We start from the raw sequence: 19805 nt of genomic DNA, 5'->3' as shown, positions 1-19805 counted from the left end.
TTTCCCTCTCTCCAGTATGGTGACTTTGCAGCACCTAAGGCCCACTGTGGGTCTCCCTTCCCATGGTTGTTACCAATAGAGCCATGGTGCTCCAGGTATAACTACCAGACAGGTGCCGATCAGCGCCGGTGTCCGAAGCGCACACCCGTGGACATTGTCATGTGCAACATTCATAGTCACCTATAAGGTGGCGGGTAGCAAGCTAGATTCTGTAGATGAGAAAACTGATGTCTGAAGAATTTTAAACAACTCATGGGAAGCCGTGGAGCTCCGTCTGGCTCCAGGAGTGATAACTGTGATGCGTACTCTTTATTGCACCACGCAGCTCCCACGTATTGAGTAAAAATGGCCTCTGTGGTCGACTGAATTCACTTTTTACCTCTCCCTGTATCTGCGTCCTTTAAAAGTGAGTCTACAGTCCCTGTCATCAGAGGCATGAAGTACTTCCCTGTCTCTTGGCCGTGGACTCAGCTCTCTGACCTGCCTTGGCCGACGGCATGTGAGCGGGTGTCCCTGGGGGCCCGTTCGGAGCCCCGGTCGTGAGAGACGTCACCTGTCTGCCCGGGCTCGGGGCTTCGGCCATCGTCGTGGGAAGGGGACGCCCTGGATAGTCCCCTGCAGCACAGAGGGTGACAAGAGGCCCCCTTCAGCCGTGCGTCCCCTTGAACCTGGGCCTCGGAGGTCGGAGCCCGCCCTCGGGAAGGAGCAGAGTCAGGCTTGCAGCTTGGCGGGCCCGGCCCACCTGCACACCTGGAGCAGGAATAGATGAACATCGTGCTGGGACGCGGAGGTGTCTGTCCGACACCGCTAGCTGGTCGAGGTGATCCCTTAGTTCACCTCTGCAGCCACCACGGGAACAGGATGGCTTGGTCCGGGAATCGGGGTTAGAGGGACCGTTATTTTGCTTACGTGAATCTTTGATGGCACCCGGGGGCCTTCATGATAGAGGCCGCCCTCCCGCTGACCTCTAAACGGCCTTGGGTCCGAGCCTTACCTGAGTGTCCACGGCCACCCCCTTCTCTACGTGCCCACTGCGCGGGGTCTCCACGCGGTCAGGCTGATTCACATCTGCACGTCTTTGTGTACTTGTTCCCTCGTCCTACAATGTCCTGTTTCCTCCTCTGCCCAACCAGCTCTGATCATTCTCTAGGACGGTGTCCCGTGTGGTTTGTTCTGAGCATCGTGCCACGATTCCTCCATCATGAGGCCTGCACCCACCGCCTTCGGACATTTAACTGCTGCGGCCTGGCGGCTGTTACCCTGGGTCTCTATCACCCCTTTTAGGAGCTCCGTTCCTTAGCAGCACCTCCCACCTGCCCACAGAAAGGGTGCCCCTCCATCAGCGTCCACATTGCTGCGGCACATGGTTGCTCCGTGGGCTGTGGCTTCCTCGCCTTTGGTAATTTATCTGGCGTGTCCGTCTGGTGACCCCTGGCATCTATTGGGCAACCTCTCTGGACGTTCGCTCCATTCCCTCCCCATCTGCCTTCGCAGCTTTGCTCCTCACATTCCCTTTAGTGTAGAGACTCGCCTTTTCCTCTGATTCCTTAAAGGCTGACTTGGCTGCGTATTAGCATCATCTCCTGGGGTCACTGCGGGGCGTTAAATCCTGTGTCCGTGGAGAGTGCCACCATCCGACAGGCTCTCCCTCATTCATCTCTGCGTTCCACCCTCTTGATCCTGCATCTTTAGGGACAGTCCGTATCTTCTGACTTCCTGCTGGTACGTATCGGCCGCGTCCTGCGTCGGCTTTGGGTTACGGCCCTTTATGCCCATACAAAGTGCAGCGCAGGCCACCCCACAGTCCTAATCTCTGCACAGCAGACCTGCCCGAGCTGAGAATTTTACTTGCTTTCAGGTTTTCCCGTAATGGTAGAAGGGCCGTCCGCTCCTCCGCTCCCCCGGTAGGCAACCCAGGCCTGGGTCCGCGCTGCCGCCCTGGCCCGCCTCCCACACCGAGCGATGATTGTCTGTTAGTCGCTCGCGGCCACTGTCTCCTGCCTGAACACGAGCGCCCGGTTCCCGCGTGCTCACGATGTCTCCCCTGTTCCTCCAGCGCGCCACACGCTCTTTTCGCGCTACAAGTAATAGGGAAGGAAGTGCTGCCTGAGGAGGACAACCTGCGAGGAAGGAAACCCTGGGAGGAGGCCCACGCCGTCGGTCCGTCTGTCCGGCAGCCCGGAGGCCCACAGCGCGGCGGGTGGGTGCTCGAGCACCTGACACCGGTTGGGGCCACGGCCACGCGGCCGCCGGGCGCGCAGGTCCCCTGAGCCTGTGTCCGTGTCGCTCTACTGCAACAGGTGTCTCTGCGAAGCCAGATGCGGCGGCTGGAGTCCTTGCTCACGTCGGGGCAGAGCCTGGGGCTCGGGCCCTCTGCTTCGCGGTCACCACCACCCCTCGTCACAAGCGCAGGACCGACGGGTCTCGAATCAGGAGCTGGGGGGTACTTACACCGACACCCGCTCGCCCGCCATGGGACCCGCCTCGGGGGCTTCCCCAAACCACGTTCCAAGTCCGGGTATCGGCCCACCCCTCAGGGAGGCAGGGGCGACGGCTAGCGACTGTCCCCTTGGTCCCCTCTCTCCTAAGGGGCAGAGGACACGAGGAACACCCCCTGGGAGTTCCATTCCTAGGACTGTCACCACCACCTTTCCAGCAGAGACTCGACCTTATCGAAGGATTTACTCTCACGTAGTAGTCTGTTTGAGAAGGTAAATCTTTCAAGGTAAAAGTAATAAAAGCCGTTTCTAGAAAAAGACGGAAATTTCATACACAGAAAAAGAAGGAATAAACACATTCATCTCATCGCACAAAGACAACCACTGTTGCGTTTCGGTACGTTTTATCCCACGTTTCTCATGATTATTTTTTACATGGTTTTGATCACATAACGCGGTTTTCCTGCTTTAGACTTTAATAGTATAAAGGAAGCATTTTCCCCCATTGTGATCCTTGTAGATATGATATTAAGAGGAATATTACGGAGCAATTAATGTATTGCCTACGTAATCGTATCCTTGTTTAGGGGAGGATACGACGTGCTTTGCCTACTACACGTGCTGTGGTCAAACTATGATCACATATGACTGATATACATGTATATACACACACGTATAATTAAAATGCTATAAATATGGCCTCTATGAAGGCTTTTAATTTAAAATTACATGCGGATATTTTCCATGTTACGAAAAATCATTTGTAAGCCTAATTTTAGATTGCTGCAGATTCCCTAAGCGGATGTGCTGAAACTTATGAGCCATTTGGTATTATTAGGCGTGTGATGCGTAGTTGGTGTTCTGTTGTACTAAATTAATGTGCTGTATTTCTGGCGTCCTTAGAATAGACTCTTGAAGCACATCGCCAGGTAAAAGAGTGTGACCACGACGGCCAGCTTTTCCGCAGACCCGTCGTCCCCTCTTCCTGGGCGCGCAGCTGGACCACATTTCCCAGTGCCCCTGCGGTGAAACGTGCCCACATCGTTGGGTTCTGTCCAGGGGCGTGTGCGTTCCTCGCAGGCGTCCCCGTAAAGCACCACACGCACGCCCCTCTGTGCTCGCTTTGCTTCTGCAGAGTGGCCGCTGGACGTCGCATGGAATCTGCCTAAGGACCCATTATTTTCCAGATTCCTGAATGACTGCGGAACCGTGTAGAGCCTCTCGGTCTCCCTCTTCCTCCATCTCTCTCTCTCTCTCTCTCTCTCTCTCACATACACACACACAGGAGGCCTGAAATAATTCAGGAACATCATACAAACGAGAAATTTACTTCTATTTTGTTTGAGCCGTTATACTACAATTTTGGGTCAGTGTTTCAGCAGCTAGTGTTGATAAAAAATATATATATACATTTTAAAATATCTTTGTATATCGGGTGATTTTATTTATTTATTTATTTATTTATTTATTTATTTATTTATTTACTTATTTATTTATATTTTCCTTCCAATCTTTTATATATGCGTTTGTATGTAACTGTTTTACCCAATGACGTCTTAGAGTTCTTCACCTTTTTAATCTTTTAGGAATTGTATATGGAGCTTCTCTTGGTCTTTCTATAGTTCTATTCCCATCTGCTGTGAGTTTTGTATTTTCTTTTTTTTTTTTGTACTTATTTTTAAACTGGTATCTAGAAATGTACTGTGCATGCATAGTCTCATCTGCAGCGTATGAGAAAGCCCATTTCATCATTGTTGGCATGAAAAATATATTTGCCACCTTGCGTGAAAAGATTTATCATAATTAACTTTGAATTTTCTGATCACCAGTGAGGTTGAATATTTTGCTGTTTATTAGTCATTTGTATTTCATGGTGCTTTTTTCAAATATGGAAGCTGTACAATTTTTTTTAAAGCAGTCAAATATATCTTTCCTTCTGTCATGACTTTTATTGTTCTAATTTACATGTTTACAGACAATTTGAAATTAATACTCCATTGACCTGAAGAGTCAAGCTTACTTTTTGGGGGGAGGGGGAGGGGAGCTAATATTTCAGAGGATCCAAAAATATAACTATATTTTAAAGGTATAGTACTATCTTATGACCAATAAGACAAAGGAAAAAAAAATTGGATTTGGTCCTGTAATTCTGGGAAAACTGAATTGTTAATCAGATAATAGTAGAACAGTACATTCAAAACAAATACCGAGCAGTTCCTTTGAAATTCTGGTGTTGGAAAACAGGGCCACCACCTGGTATATTGCGTATTTATTTAGTTTTGGGGAGTGTAATTTGGCTGCAATTCACCATAATTAGGAGCAGTATTATAATGGATTTTAGCTCAAGTCATACACTGGCTTTGACTTACATGACATGTTACCGTCTTGGGTTTCCTTTTTTTTTTTCCCTTGGGGTAAATAGTTCTTTTTTTTTTAACTTATTTTTTATTGGTGTTTAATTTGCCAACATATAGAATAACACCCAGTGCTCATCCCGTCAAGTGCCCCCCTCAGTGCCCACCACCCAGTCACCCCCACTCCCCACCCACCTCCCTTTCTACCACCCCTAGTTCGTTTCCCAGAGTTAGGAGTCTCTCATGTTCCGTCTTGGGTTTCTTACACGAGCTGAGTGCTTTCCTCCAAACACAGCCTCCACCCTAGTGCTATTCTCCGCTACAGGTCGGGGAATGGGCTTCTGGAACCTATTTACCCATTCCGCTGTACTTATTTTTACTTCTCTCTTCTTACGTGGCTCTGCTAGTCACCTCTACCCTACCCTCATGGCTTTCTTGCTCAGCTCAGTCTCAGCTATTATTAGGACATCCAATACAAATATTTGTTAAGTCTTACTATGTGTCAGATCCTGTTCTAGGTGTTGGGAATATAGTAGGTAAAGGAGTAAAGGAAAAATCCCTGTCCTTGAGGAGCTTTCAGACAGTATGCGACGACATAATAAACAAGTACTTTTGTACTTGTTTGGGGTTAGCAAATAAGTGCTATGGGGGAAAAAAAACAAACAGTAGAGCAGGATAAGGGTAGTTGGGCTCTCTGGGGTGGGGAGGGCTGGCTGTAGTAGTAAATGGGTGGTCAGGGTTGGCTTCATGGAGAAGATGAGATCTGAGCAAAAACTTGAAGAACGCGAGTGAGGAGAGTTGGTCAACCAGGTGTCCGGGGAAGAGGAGCAGCCGGGGCACAGCCCCCCGCGCAGGAGTGTTAGGCAGTAGCAAGAAAGCAAGCAGTGACCTAGATCAGGGCAGCCGCGGAGAAGGGAGGCCGAGATGGAGGCTGCATCATGCAGTATCGTGCAGGCCATCGTAAGCACTTTGGCTCTTACTCTGGGCACAGAGGGGAGCCACCGGGGGGTTTTGAGTAGAGGAATTACACTGACTTTCACTGTAAGAGTTCCATCCCCCTTACCTGTTGCTGTGTAACAACCACCTCGAATCTCAGTGACTTAAAACAACTTATTAGTATTTCTCATGGTTCTGTGAATTGCCTGGGCTCAGTTAGCTCTTGCTTGAGGTCTCTGGTCAGATGGCAGGTGAGGCTGGGTATTGATTGGGTCCTCGGCTCGGGCAGTGACTGGAGCACCCTCATAAAGCTTGGGCTTCTCAAACGTGGAGACGGGGTTTCTAGGGGGAGCATTGCGAAGGCAAACATTCCAAGACGCCCAACGGAGGCTCCTTATGAACCAGTCATGGAGGTCCAGGAACGTTACTTTTGCCTCATTCCTTTGTTCAAACAAGTCTCCGAGGTTAGCCTGGGTTTATAAGAGGTGTTCTAGACTCTTCTTGTAGCTGGGAGATGGCAAAGTCACACTGCAGAGGAGTACCTGGGGTGGGAGGTATTCCTCTGGCTCTCACTGGAAAATGTAAACTGCCTCATTCCCTTGCTGTAATGAGCTGCTGTGATGAGAATAGATTGGGTGGAGGGGGTGGAAAGGGGCAAGTGTCAAACATAGACTGAGACGGCCTTGCAATAGTCCAGCGAGAGATGATAGCATTGTGATAGGATAACAGGGGAGAGACTATAAAGCGGTCAGATTCTGGATTTATTCTGAAGGTAGAGCCATCATTAGTGGCTGATGCTTTGGATGTGAGTGTGAGAGAAAGGAGTCAAGATATTGCCAAGAGACGTGAAGAAGGTTGCAGGTGAGGCAGCTCTGGACATGATACGTGTGAAATGTCAGCTATCTGAGGGGAGAACTCAAGTTAGCAATCGGCCTTACAAACTGAGAGCAAGGGTGGAGAAGATCTTAACACGTTTAAAATCATTATGAGTGAAAAAATAAAATAAAATAAAATAAAATAAAATAAAATAAAATCATTATGAGTGCTCTTTATAATAAAATAAAATTATGAGTGCTCTTTATAATAAAATAAAATAAAATAAAATAAAATAAAATAAATAAAATAAAATAAAATAAAATAAAATAAAATAAAATAAAATAAAATCATTATGAGTGCGTGCCTTCTAAGCTCTAGAAATCGGGCAGATTTTTATTTCCCTCATTTTATTTTATTTTATTTTATTGAAGATTTTATTTATTTATTTGAGACAGAGGCAGAGATAGCAACAGAGAGCATGAGCGGAGGAGAGGGAGAAGCAGGCTCCCCGCTGAGCAGGGATTCCCAACTTGGGGGCTCAACCCCAAGACCCTGGGATCATGAACTGAGCCAAAGGCAGACACTTAACGTCCTGAGCCGCCCAGGCACCTCTCCTGGTTTTAAAATGCTATGTGGGGCGCCAAGTATAATAGCCACAAACCACACACTTCCCAAATGCCCACCGACGGTAGAACGGACAAACGTGACATGGAATATACAGTGGAACATAGACGGCAACGAGAATGGGTGAATCAGAGTTACGCACACTAGTATGAATGAATCTCAAACATTTAAACATTTTTGGACGTTCAGTTGTAGTAAAAGCACGCAACATGAAGTTTGTTAAGTGTAGCTCTGTAAGTACTGTTCATCAGTGTTAAGTACGTTCACGTTGTTAGGCAACAGATCCCCGGACGCTTTTCATCCTGCAAAACTGGAAACCTGTACCCATTCAACACAACTCCCCAGGCCCCCAGGCAACCACCGTTTTACTTTCTGTTTCCGTGAGTTTGACGGCTTTCGGTGTTGCATATGGTGGACTCCTACAGTACTTGTGTTTTGTGACTGACTCCTCTCGCTTAGCACCAGGGCCTCAAGGTTCATCCACGGTGGAGCACGGGAAGGATTTTCTTCCTTTTCCAGGCGGAATAATATCCCTGGTAAGGAGGCACTACATTCTGTTTACTTGTTCTTCCACTGAGGGGACACTGGAGTTGCTCCCACCTCTTGGCTTTTGTGAATAATGCCTCAGTGAACACGGGTGTGCAAATGACCTTCTCAAGACTCTCAGCTCAGTTCTTTTGGACCTATACCCGGAAGTGGGAAATCTGGCTCCTATTTTTTTTTTTTTTTTTTTTTTGAGGAACCACCATACTGTTTCTAGAGTGGCTGCACGTTTTTCATTCCCACCAGCAGTACACAAAAGTTCCAATTTTTTCATATCCTTGTCAAGCTTCTTTACTTCCTGTTTTTTTTGTTTTGTTTGTTTTTTAAGGGTAGCCATCCTAATGGGTGTGCCGCGGTATCTCATCGTGATTTTGATTTGTATTTCTCTAATAATTAGTCATGTGAGCATCTTCGCATATGCTTATTGGCCATTTATTTATTGTCTTTGGAAAAATGTCTATTCAGGCCTTTTGCCCATTTTTAAATCCAGTTTTTTTTGTTGTTGTTGTTGTTGTTGTTGAGTTGTAGTTCTTTATATATTCTGAATATTAGCCCCTTACCCGATATATGATTTGCAAATATTTTTCTCCAATTCTATAGGAGGAAATTTTTACTCTGTTGATTATGTCTGTTGCGGTAGAGAAGTATTTGATTTTGATGAAGTCCAATTTATCTATTTTTGCTTTTGTTCTGTATGCTTTTGGTGGCAGATCCAAGAAATCATTGCCAAACCTAATGTCGTGAAATGTTCCCCCTATATTTTCTTCTATGAGTTTTATAGTTTTAGGTCTTACATTTAGGCTCTCAATTCATTTGAGTTAATTTTTGCATGTGATATAGGGTAAGAGTCCAATTTTATTCTTTTGCCTGTGGATGCTTTCCCATCATCTTTCATTAAAGCCACTGTCCTTCCTCACTGAGTGGTCTTGGGACCCTTCTGTCAAAGATCATTTGGCCATTTATGTGAAGGCTTACTTTTGGGCTCTCTGTTATGTTTTATTGGTCGATACATCTATCTTTATGCCATTGAACATATTTTTAAGTGAAAGAAGCCAGGCACAAAATAACAGGAACTGTATGATTCCATTTATATAAAATGCAAACATGATTAAATCTAATTTATGGTGTTAGAAGTCAGTCTAAGGGATATCCTTATGGGGTGGGTGGCTGGAAGGGGATGAAGAGCTTTTGGTGATATTGGTAATATTGTTTCTTGATCTGTGTGCTGATTTTACAGGTGTGTTCACAAATAAAATTCATTGAGTTATGCACAGGTATTTAGCATTCACTTACTTTCAGAATCTTTATACCTATATAATATTTTTTTTAAAGAAGTAAACTCTGCCCCCAAAGTGGGGTTCAAACTCATAACCCCAAAGTCAAGAGTTACATGCTCTACTGACTGAGCCAGCCAGCAGCCCAGCACCTTGTTGCTGCTGACAGCTGGGGGCAGGTCTAGGGAGAGGGTGGGCTGGATGACGATGACAGTGTATGCGAGTGACTATAACACTCTCCTTAACTGTACTATACTATTTATTTTTTAAATTTTTATTTATTTATGATAGTCACACAGAGAGAGAGAGAGAGGCAGAGACACAGGCAGAGGGAGAAGCAGGCTCCATGCACCGGGAGCCCGACGTGGGATTTGATCCCGGGTCTCCAGGATCGCGCCCTGGGCCAAAGGCAGGCGCTAAACCGCTGCACCACCCAGGGATCTCATACTATACTATTTAATGTGATCTTAAAACTGTCGCATATGGATAGGGACATATTATAAAAATCCATTGATCTTATATTGCTTTTAATTATTATGATGTGTGTGTGTTTTCCCCCGTTGGATTCAAACTTAGTAGACAAGGTACGAGTTTCAGGGTAAGGTTCAGCCATTCTCATTCAGGTGGACTTCTTTTTTTACATACCTGGGAGGATAGTTAGGAATGAGCGATGAGAATAAGCAATGCTTCCTATTGCATTCTTTGAAGGATCAGGGTGCTAAAAAACAGAACCCAACTGAGGAAATGTGAAGATCCAATTGGCTTTATTAAGTGATCCATGAATCAGGTGGGACCATCTAGCAAGTAGAGAGAAGCTCCTGAGGAGTTGTACAAATGGAAGATTTTTTTATAGGAGAGTGGGTAGCAAAAAAAAAAAAAAAAAAAAAAAGGATGGATTTTTTTTTTTTTAAGCAAAAAAAAAAAAGGGATGGATTATTTCAAGCTTGGCCATCTTTCCTTAAGGGCAGGGAGTCTTACCATGCAGATTAATTCATCTTCCTTTTGAGGGATGAGATAAGGAGGACCTCATGGGTGCTGACCAGAAAATTCCTTACTGACTGGTCAAGACTACATGTCTAGGGGAGGTTGAAAGTGCCATTAGGTCAGTTATGAAGGCCTGGTTTGGAGACAGCCTAGTGCTGAGTGACTCTTGGGCCTGTGCTTTTCTTATTAACAAAGGTAATGTTGACTTTAGTTCAAGGACAGCATCTGCCTCTGACTCTCTCCTTCACTGTGATATTCTGGTGATGTCTCCTTTGACAAAGAAACTTTTTTCTATAATGCCAAGCTAATCAGGGTAGCAGGCAAAATAAAGACCCATCAGCGATTCCTGCAAGCTCATGTCACAGGAAAAAGAGGGTATAGACGTCAGTAGCATCCGTACTGGAGCTTCCCAACCTGTGTGCCTTGGCACACCGAGTAGCAGGCATGGAGGGCAGCAACGTGTAGGCACAGACCCCACTGAGCCCTCGAGGTGCTCAAACCAGGCTGGGGAAACAGGAACTACTTGAGCTGCCCACCTCCTGCAAGGAAATCCAACACCCCAGGATGCCTTCAAGATAACATTTTCTTTGTGTGCAGTGATAATGCAAAGGGCTGGCTGGCCATGACTGTCAGGAGTGAGAAAGAATGGTAAGAAGGGACCCTGGCACGGGAACAGTTCCACTTATACGTGGAGAGTTACTCCTCAGTCCTGGTAGTAAAACTCAGGTTACTGGGATGTGCAAGAGGGGCCGCTAGGGAAGAAGAGGGAGGTATCGTGGTCTCAAGGGAAGGCTCTAGAGTCAAACTACTCGATTTTGAATGATGGCTCTGCCACTAACCAGTTGTTGCAGAAAGTAGGTGAAAAATGAAGCCACGTCTCCATTTACTTATCTTCGATTACTTGTCTATGATTCATAGAAACACACCTCATAGAATCATGTGAGAATTAAACCGCATTAGCACAGCGCTTATCATAGAGTAAGTTATCAAGAAATATTAGCTACTATTATTTTTTTAAGATTTATTTATTTATTTATGATAGACATGGAGAGAGAGAGAGGCAGAGACACAGGAGGAGGGAGAAGCAGGCTCCATGCAGGGAGCCCGACGCGGGACTCGATCCCGGGACTCCAGGATCGCACCCTGGGCCAAAAGCAGGCGCCAAACTGCTGAGCCATGCAGGGATCCCCAATATTAGCTATTATTAACACCGAATACCACCAAGTAACATTTACTGAGTACCAAGCTTGAGTGTCAGGTTTGCTAGGGATTTTTGCAAAGTTTATTCAATCTAATTTGCAACGTAGGGTCTTATTCTCATTTTATAGGTAAGGAAATTAATGCTTAGGTTAAATGGCTAGCCCATGGCTACAGCTAATAAATGGCAGAGGTAGACTTTAACTTCTAGGTCATGTAAACCCATGATCTATATTTGCTAAAATTCTCCTAGGCACATTAAAAAAAAAAAAAAACCAATCATTTGGCTCTATAATTTTCATTGTAGGGTCAATAGTTGGACAGAAGTTTCCAGCATGTTATAAATATTGATGTTTCAAAATAAAACTGTCATATCACTCTTCTGTTTTTGTTTTCCAAAGAGGAAGGCGAGGGATACAGAGAAAGCATGAATGGTTTGGGCTGGGGGGGCGGGTGTTGAAGGGGCAGACGGGGAGGGAGAGAGAGAATCTTAAGCAGGTTCATTGCGCCGTGCAGAGCCCCATGTGGGCTCCATCTCATGACCCCGAGATCATGACCTGACACAAATCAAGAGTGGGACGCCCAACTGACTGAGCCACCCAGGCGCCCATAACACTCTTCTAAATATATCCAGTGGAATTTAAGTTCTATAATGGCTGGGCACTAACCATCACCTGTTAAAAAAAAATTCTTGAAAAATTCTTTTTTAATAGTCAAAAATTTTGGATTGTTCCTTTCCTTTCATAAAGTTGTTTTCCATCCTAATGACCCTCATCCAGAATTTTATCCCCCTGGTTTTTATGCTTCCAAGTGTTCTGTTGATTGCCCTATCATACTTTTTCTCCACAATAAAAAAAAATACACATGTAAGTTTAACTTTAAAAAAATTCCGCTTGTTATAGAGCTAGAACAAACAATCCTAAAATTTGTATGGAGCCACAAAAGACCCAAAATAGCCAAAGCAGCTTTGAAAAAGCAAAGCAAAGCTGGAGGGGTCACAGCCTGGACCTCAACTTATATTACAAAGCTGTAGTGTTCAAAACAGTATGGTACTGGCACAACAATAGACACAGATCAGTGGAATGGAATGGGAAACCCAGACACGAACCCACAAGTATAGGATCAATTAATCTTCAACAAAGTAGGAAAGAATAGGCAATGGGAAAAAGACAACGTCTTCAACAAATGGTGTTGGGAAAACTGGGCAGCAACATGCAAAAGAGCCAAACTGGACCACTTTCTGACACCACATACAAAGATAAACTCAAAATGGATTAAAGACCTAAATGTGAGACAGGAAACCATTAAAATCCTTGAGGAGGGCACAGGCGGTAATCCCTTGGACACTGGCCTTAGCAACTTCTTACTAGCTTTGTCTCCTGAGGTGGGAGAAACAAAAGCAAGAATAAACTATTGGGATTTCATCCCAATATAAGATCAAAAGCTTCTGCACAGCAAAGGAAACAGTCAACAGGCCTAAAGGCAACCTACAGGTGGGAGAAGGTATTTGCAAATGTCTAATCAGATAAAGGGTTAGTATCCAACATAGAGAGAGAGCTTATAAAACTCAACACCCCAAAACCAAACAATCCAATTTAAAAATGGACGGAAGCCATGAACAGACGTTTTTCCAGAGAAGACGTCCAGGTGGCCAACAGACACATGAAAAGATGCTCAACATCAGGGATCTCCCGGGAAACACAAATCAAAACCACCACGAGATACCACCCCACGCTTGTCAGGACAGCTAGAATCAACAGGTGTTGGCGAGGACGCGGAGAGAGGGGAGCCCTCTGACCTGCTGGTGGCGGGAATGCGAGTAGAAACATTAAAAACAAAAAAAAAAATAAAAAATAAATATTTCCTGTGTGATCATTTTTTTCTCCAAATTGAATTATTTTAAATCCCGAGAGTACCTAATTTACTAAAATATAAATATATTACGCATTCAATACATAATTATTGAACATAAGTGTAAGATCTCGGAAATGAATCTTCGCGGGATACGTGGGAGTCACAAAGGAAATGTCGAAATGTCCCTCAGCTTGGCTTCGGGGTCATCTCTCCGTCAGGGCAATGCGTTCTGGAGAGGTGTGGGGTATGCGACGGGATTTTTTCTTTGGGAAAGCAGGAGAAAGGCAATTATAAACGACAGCTTGCAGGCAAGTCAGTGTTTGGAAGGAGACAATGTGACCTTGGAGGTTCTGAATCTCGGAACCGGGGACTTGAACTCGCCTTCCCTGTCTGCTCTGGGCAAGTCCTTGAGGGCCCCGAGGAGCACAGGCCCCCGACGTCCTGGCCCCATTATTGGGAGCGCCCCTGCCACGCTCTGGCCGTCTCAGGTCGGATGACACTGCGGTCACCCATCCGCTGCTCCCGTTTGAAGGCCGCTCTCGCACACCCAGGGGTGCCTGCCTCGGTCCCTCTTTCTTTGCCGCTAAACCTTTGAAGTATTTGTCGCCCGCCCACCGCCGCCGCGCTATAGCTTACCTTGCCCTCCCTTTTCTCATCTTATCATCAGAACTTTGCTGCTGCTGCTTCTCTTTTTTTGGCAGAAAAGAGAGCTGAAAACGCAGAGGTTAATGACCGATCACCGCTCTCACGTGGCGAGGTCAGAACCCGCCGTCTCTGCGTCCTTATGGTCTACGCGGACCGACGGGCCAGCCAGCCCGGGCCTCCAGCGCAGGGGCCGGGGACCCCCTTGAGGCGCAGGGTGCCGGGAGCCCTGCCCACGGCCCTTCGGCCCTTCAGCGTCCTGCACAGCCTCCTCCCGGGCTCTGTCGCAGTTGTCTCTCTCCCTCCATCTCTGCCCCCTTCCCTCCGCCGCATCCCGGGTCTGGGTGGCCGCCCCACGCCCAAGCAGCTGGCAGGCACAGCCACGGCCGTGTCCCCCAGGGCCAGCCTCACCCGCTTGAGCCAGGGTGCGGCTCCCGTGAGGACCAGGCCGAGGCCACCCAGGGCTGCGATGCACTGGTCAGGCCCCCGACTTCCTCCTGTCCTTCCCCCCCACCCGCCTCCTCAGCTGCCTGTCTTGCGCCTGGGTCCCCCTCCCAGAGCCCCCGGCCCTGCGTGTCTCACACCCCAGCTCGGGTCCCCAGCAGCTCACTGGGCCCTGCCCGGTGCCCGACGGGGGGGTGCTGCTGCCACCCGCACCTCCTCGAGGCCAGGGGCCCCCGCGCCGGGAGGAGGGACCCCGGGAGCAGGGAAGGGGCCAGGCTGCTGCTGGGGGCGGCAGGTTTGGGGGCCACCGAGGAGTCCCCTCTCCTCCAGGAGGGGGAAGCGCTGCCGTGGTGCAGCAGGGTCGGCCTGCTGGTGCGAAGCGCTGGCTGGTCGGGGCTCGGCCGGGGCGCAGGCCTGAGGGCTACTGTGCTGCGCGGGAGCCGTACCAGCGACCCCTCGGTGCCTCAGTTTCTTCCTGGGTATCGGGTGAGCAGTGCCACCCGCCCGCCGGGGGCGACAAGCGCCGAGGGCTCAGGGCAGGGTCCCAGGCACCTCCTGAGGGCCCAGAGGTCCCCGGCAGCCGGGCCCGCGGGCTCAAGGCACACAGGGGCCTGACCCTAAGGCAGCCAGCCCGAGGCTGCGGGTGCCCGCCGTCCCTTCGTGAGCAGAACTGGGGGTGTAAGGGTCCCCAGACGGGGAGCGCCGCGAAGAGCCACACAGACACGCGGACATCACGTGTGGGAGGCACACGGGAAACAAAACCAGCCGGAAACATTTTTGTACAAGTAAGGGGAGAGCCAATTTTTAAAAAAGATTTTATGTATTTATTTGACAGGGAGAGAATGGGGGGGGGGGCAGCGAGCCCGGGGGAGGGGCGGAGGGCGAGGGGGAGAGAGAATCAAGCAGGGAGCCCAAGGGAGGGGCTGGGGGTGGGGGGCCCAGTCTCACACCCCGAGATCATGACCTGAGCAGAATCAGGAGGCCCTGCTTGATGGGCTGAGCCGCCCAGACGCCCCTCTAGCAAGTGTTTAGTTCTGTGACGAGAAAAACAGTCCACGACCCACTGGAAATAGTGAAAACGTGTCCTTTGCCCCAACAGCTCGAGCAAAGAGCGGTGCGGTGAGGGGGACACGGCCCCGCGGAGGTGAGCCTGCCAGGGGCCGGGGTCCCAGGGCCAGGACTCGGGACCTCCGAGGTCTCTAAGGTCATGGCTTATTCAAAGGGCAACAAGGTCGATAAAAGCTGGGAGAGATTATTAACCGACGGTGATGCTGCGTGTGTAGGGAAGGGCACATTGAACGCTTTACACTTTTTTTTCTTCCAGTGAGCGTCTAGTTTTTCTTTTTCTTATTTTTTGGATTAAAATTTTTTTTTTTCAGTTAAAAGGAGACCTGAATTGCTCCGTGTTTCACTGTCTGTATTTGGTAAGAGTATGGTTAAAGGAAGAAATTCAAATTCATTAAAACATAAAACGTAGAAAACACTTGAGCACCCACTCTGTGACCAGGAATGCGCGACTTGCTGAGGTGAGTGCAGGTGGGCAGACAGCGTGGCCGGCTCCCCGCCGCCTGCTGCCCTGCGGATGCCCCTCCCGCGGCCCTAACCACCCTGGCGCCCTAACCACCTGGTGGCCCTAACCACTCTGGGGCCCTAACCACCCTGGTGCCCTAACCACCTGGCAGCCCTAACCACCCTGGTGCCCTAACCACCTGGTGGCCCTAACCACTCTGGGGCCCTAACCACCCCGCGGCCCTAACCACCTGGCAGCTCTAACCACCCTGGTGCCCTAACCACCTGGCAGCCCTAACCACCCCGCGGCCCTAACCACCCTGGTGCCCTAACCACCTGGCAGCCCTAACCACCCCGCGGCCCTAACCACGCCGCGGCCCTAACCACTCCGCGGCCTGCACGGGGCAATAACGCTTTCAGGGTCCCCAAAGCTCGGGCAGCCGCACCCTCCACTTGCACCTGCAGGGCCCCTCCCGAAGGCGCGGCACCTGCGCTCCCTCCTGCGCCCCACCTGGGCTGCGCACCTTCCAGGCTCCCCCCGGCCCAGAGGGCGCCCGGAGACACCCCCGGGTCCAGGGGCTGAGGGCGACTCCCAGTCCCCGTGTCCCTCCTGAAACATCGGGGGCTCGGGCGCAGCGGGACCCTGTCCATTTGCCAACGGGAGCCCCAGCGCTGGAGGTGAGGGGCCATCTGGGCCACCTGTACCCTGGGGCCACCTGGGCCCTGGGGGGAGGGGCTGGAGGGCACCTGGGGTCCTGGGGGCGGAGTCCCTGCCCTGTGTCCACGCCCCCCGGCCCCCGCCCCCCTCGCCCCCCTGCACCCCCTCCCGCCCCCCTCCCCCTCCCCCCACGCCCTCCGCCCCCCTGCACCCCCCTCCCCCGCCCCTCCGCGCCCTCCCCCCTCCACACCCCTCCCCCGCCCCCCCTGCACCCCCCGCCCCCCCCTGCACCCCCTCCCCCCGCGCCCTCCGCACCCCGGGCCTCCCCCGCCTCCCCTCCGCCCTCCCGCCCGCGGCGCAGGGGTGTGGCCGCCGCCGGGACCAGCAGGGCCGCCGCCCGCCCGCCCGCCTCCCCCCGCCGCCCCCGCCGCCCCCGCCGCCCCCGGCAGGCGCAGGTGCAGGTGCAGGTGCAGGCGCAGGTGCAGGTGCAGGTGCAGGTGCGTCCTCGCAGGCCCGCGGAGCCCCGGGCGGGGGGGGGGGGCCTGTAGGTCGCGGATTCGCGGGCGGGGGGCGGGGAGGCCCGGGACGGACGGAGGAGCCGCCCCCGCGGACCCGGGCCCAGAGCGCGGCCTCCAGGCCCCGCGGCGCCCCCGCCCCCGCCCCCGCCCCGCGGCCTCCCCGCCTCTCCCCCTCCCCTCCCCTCCCCTCCCCCTCCCCGCGCCTTCGCTTCCGGTGGAGGCCGCTGGGCCGCTCCTCGGGCGCCGCTGCCCTGGGGCGGGGCTGGGGGAGGCGGTTCCTAAGTACTCAGGGGACGGGGGTCCCGGTACTGGGGGGAGGGGGGTCCCAGGTACTGGGGGGAGGGGGGTCCCTAATACTGGGGGGAGGGGGGTCCCTAATACTGGGGGGAGGGGGAATCCCTAGTACTGGGGGGGTCCCTAAGTACTGGAGGGAGAGGGGGTCCCTAGTACTGGGGGGATGGGGGATCCCTAAGTACTCAGGAGACAGGAGGGGTCCCTAGTACTGGGGGGACGGGGTCCCTAAGTACTCAGGGGACTCAGAGGGCCTCCTAAGTACTGGGGGGGATGGGGGCGTCCTTAAGTACTCAGGGGATGGGGAATCCCTAGCACTGGGGGGACAGGGTGGGGATCCCTAGTACTGGGGGAGACAGGGGGTCCGTAGTACTGGGGGGATGGGGGATCCCTTGTACTGAGAGGATGGGGGGTCCGTAGTACAAGAGGGTGCTAGTTATGAGAGGATGGGGGCATCCCTAAGTACCCAGGGGACTTGGGGGGCCTCCCTAAGTATTGAGGGGACTTGGGGGGCCTCTGTAAGTACTAAAGGGACTCAGGGGGCCTCCCTAAGTACTGAGGAGACTTGGAGGGCATCCCTAGTACTCAGGGGACTTGGAGGCCTCCCTAAGTGCCGAGGGAACTCGGGGGTCCTCCCTAAGTACTGGGGGGATGAGCAGGTGCCTTGGAAGCACACCTGAAAAGTTCCTGTTGAGTAAGTGAATGGCTCCTGGGAGCAGAGGGCAGGGGAGGAGGTGCACGCGGAACGGAGGCCGAGGGGAGGCCAAGGGGAGGCCGAGAGAAGGCCGAGGGGAGGCTGAGGGGAGGCCGAGGGGAGGCAGTGCCCCGGCCACGGCTCCCCCCTCTGCTGGGTGGTTTCCAGAGTGGTGTCGAGGTTGCGCCCTCGTACATCGACGGGTTCACCTCAAAGGACCTTTCTTCTACTCTTTTTAAAGAAAATAATCCCCAGAAGCGCCCGCCTCGATTCCCAGTGGGGGTAGATTCCTGTAAAGCCTACCTAGGCCTTCTGTCCCGGGGGTTGGCCTCCACCGTGGGCCGCTGGGACATCACAGCGTCGCCGTCCTTCTGGGCGATACGGGTGCCTCCACGGGTACAAACACGCGGCCCCGCTCTGAGCAACTTGCTTGCAGGCTCCGTGTCCGTCTTGCATCGGGGCTGTGACGACGCCGTCTGTCTCCCTGCGGCAGGTGCCAGTCATGGGTGACGGGGGCGCTGAGCGGAGCCCGGGCCCCAAGGGCGACACGTTGGTCTGTGCAGGGCTGGCTCCCTCGGCAGCTCCCTGGGCTGAGATGGCCTTGAGGCCCCGGGCCGCTGCCCCAGCCCGACCGGTCCCCGGACTCGAGTTCCGGAAAAGCCAGATGACTCTGGACTCGGCCTTTGACCGCTCCAGCTCTCAGTTTTCTTTTCTTTTTTTCTTTTCTTTTCTTTTCTTTTCTTTTCTTTTCTTTTCTTTTCTTTTCTTTTCTTTTCTTTTCTTTTCTTTCTTTTTTTCTTTTCTTTTCTTTCTTTTCTTTTCTTTTTTCTTTTCTTTTCTTTTTTCTTTTCTTTTCTTTTCTTTTTTTCTTCCTTTCCTTTCCTTTCCTTTCCTTTCCTTTCCTTTCCTTTCCTTTCCTTTCCTTTTTTCTTTTCTTCTTTTCTAAGATTTTATTCATTTATTCATGAGAGACACAGAGAGAGAGAGGCAGAGACCCAGGCAGAGGGAGAAGCAGGCTCCGTGCAGGGGCCTGATGCGGGACTCGATCCCGGCACCCCGGGGGTCACGCCGTGGGCAGACCCCCGGGGCTGCCCCCAGGACTCAGTTTCTCAATCTCCCAGGTGAGGGAGGGTTGACGGGGCCCCTCCTGAGGCAGACTTCAGGGTTTATGGGGCTGAAGGCCAGATTAGGTGCCTTCGTGGGCCTCGGCTCCCCCCGCCCGTCTCGCTGGGATTCTGAAGAATCTCAGCCCCACTCTCCTCTCTGCGGGTCGCAGCCCCTTGCTCACTCTTCTCCGCATCTGCCACCGGAGGACCTGGAGCATCTGGGAGCATCTGGGAGCATCTGGGAGCTCACGCAGAGAATAGAGGGCGGGCTGCTGGGGCACGGGGGCAAGGGTGGAGGCTGCGTTGCAGAGGCTCGGGCCGGCTCCGACGTGTTCCCAGAGCATCCCAGCCGACAGCGCCGCACGTCTCCCGGGGATCTGGGGACTTGTATCACCGTTAATTTGCACGCATTTGGAATTAGTTATTATAGATCACAACATCCTGGAGCTGGAAGGGCCTTAGAGACTTTTCTAATGGCCCTTAAAAAGTCGTTTTACGAACATATCAAGATTATTTTTTTGCACGCTACATTTAACAAACACAAAATCCCAGACGTGTTAAGTAAAATAAAATTAACGTCACCCACTTCGGTTACTTCAAGACTGTTTGGAGAAGTGGCATTTGGTGAGAAACACCGACTTTCTCGAACTTTTCCCCAAAGAGCCAGTTACGAGGTCGTGTGTCGTTCAGACGTGGAATGTAACAAAGGTCGATATTTGTGGGGCGCTGACCATGCGGCGAGTGCTGTTCTGTTTGATCTTTCTACTTCTATTGCCCCATCTAATCCTTACCATAAACCTAAGAGCGGGGTACCGTCGGAATCCCCGGCCAGCCTCTTCCTAAATAGGAGCTGCTTGGAAAATAGGAAAGTCAAGTACTCAAAACACAGACAGTTGGAGTCGCGGTTTCTCCCAGAAACAACA

The 19805-nt window shown here is 51.2% G+C and overlaps 1 protein-coding gene across 1 annotated transcript in view; it reads left to right on the top strand.

The window, feature by feature from the left end:
- Positions 1-16690: 16690 nt before the first annotated feature.
- CPQ (carboxypeptidase Q) overlaps positions 16691-19805 on the top strand; it is a 407631-nt gene continuing 404516 nt past the window's right edge. The window contains exon 1 of the mRNA XM_072803825.1: positions 16691-16758. The gene's annotated coding sequence lies outside the window, so the exon portion shown is untranslated. The remainder of the gene's footprint in view (positions 16759-19805) is intronic.

Source organism: Canis lupus, chromosome 28 (genome assembly GCF_048164855.1).
Source record: "Canis lupus baileyi chromosome 28, mCanLup2.hap1, whole genome shotgun sequence".
NCBI classification, from domain to species: Eukaryota; Metazoa; Chordata; class Mammalia; order Carnivora; family Canidae; genus Canis; species Canis lupus.
Note: the sequence above shows the minus strand (reverse complement) of the source record. Positions and strands in the feature narration are given on the sequence as shown.